Below are 1,187 nucleotides of genomic sequence, written 5' to 3'. Positions count from 1 at the left end.
CCCAAAGAAGGCCCTGAGGAGCCGGAGCAGGGGGGGGACGGCAGGGAGCCCGGGTGGCCATCAGGGCATCCATCGGGGCTGCGGTGGCCCAACGGCTCAGAACTGGATTTGAACCGAACGGCCCCCAACTGCCCAGAACCCAGAGCTGCCGCACCGAGACAGTGACAAGTGTCCGAGACGAGGCTGGGGAGGGGGGCAAATGGCAGCCAGGGGGGCAAATGGTAGCCAGGGGGGCAAAGGATGCAGAACCTGGGGCTGGTGGGGGGAAGACAGAGCGAGCACAGCCCAGAGCTGGGGGAGAAGAGGGGCCCCAAAAGGTGTAGCCTTCCTTCCACCCACAGTGACTCATTCTTGCAGCATTCCCACCTCTGCCACAGTTTGTCCTAGCCCGGAAATTTCACGCAAGAACTCCCCCAGCAGCGCCGTACCACGGGCAAAGAGAGAAAGAAAAGAAATGACTGCTGCTGCCGGCAGCAACGGAGCAAACAGCTTTTAAAAGCGGCGTCTGCATTTGCCATCGCAGCAGAATACATTCACGACAATAAGGGCAGGATCCAAAGCAGCAGCAAATTCGAGGACCCGCTTCTCCCTCGGCCACGCAGGCACATTCCCGGTGGGTATTTTCCCAGGATCACCATCTCGGGCAGGGGCATGATTTCCCCCGCAATGTTCCTGCGCTGGTCAGAGCCGTGCCGTCACTGCAGGTAACACTGGTGTAAAGCCGCTCTCGCTGATGTGACGTATCCCTGACGGGGACACGCTGCTAGGACTCCGGCTTCGCTTCTACGCGAGCACTTTCTGCTGGCGGCTCTGCCAATGTGTGCTCCCCCTTGGCTCAGCGAGCCCACAAGCTGCCGGCTGCAAGAAGGGTTTTTTTCCTCCCCTCAAAAAACCTCATCTAAAACTGCCATGTCATCATGACTGGTTGAAACCGAGATTCTCCCACCCTCCAGCTGCACCCTCCTGTTTCCTTTCCTCTGCCATCGCCGGGCTCCGGTGGCCGGCACAGGGCACGGCTCCTGCAAAGCACAGCCCGCAGCCCTCCTCGCTGCAAAAAGTGTGTTTTCACGTCAGCCCCTTGCGTGAGAGGGCTGGGGACGCGCAGCTGAGTGCAGCCCCCTTTCCAGCAGCAGCACGGATTTACACTACATCAACCAATCGGTGCAACCACATCCCAAACCATCACG

At 59.9% G+C, this 1,187-nt stretch overlaps 1 protein-coding gene across 1 annotated transcript in view; it reads left to right on the top strand.

Annotated features, from left to right (window-relative positions):
• The window catches only part of BAK1 (BCL2-antagonist/killer 1), a 47,033-nt gene that overhangs the window by 27,143 nt on the left and 18,703 nt on the right, over positions 1–1,187 (top strand). The window lies entirely within an intron of this gene.

The sequence above is a fragment of the Charadrius vociferus genome, unplaced genomic scaffold (genome assembly GCF_000708025.1).
Source record: "Charadrius vociferus isolate BGI_N301 unplaced genomic scaffold, ASM70802v2 scaffold266, whole genome shotgun sequence".
In the NCBI taxonomy this organism is placed as follows: domain Eukaryota; kingdom Metazoa; phylum Chordata; class Aves; order Charadriiformes; family Charadriidae; genus Charadrius; species Charadrius vociferus.
The sequence above is the reverse complement of the archived record's forward strand: the minus strand, read 5'-3'. Positions and strand labels throughout refer to the sequence as shown.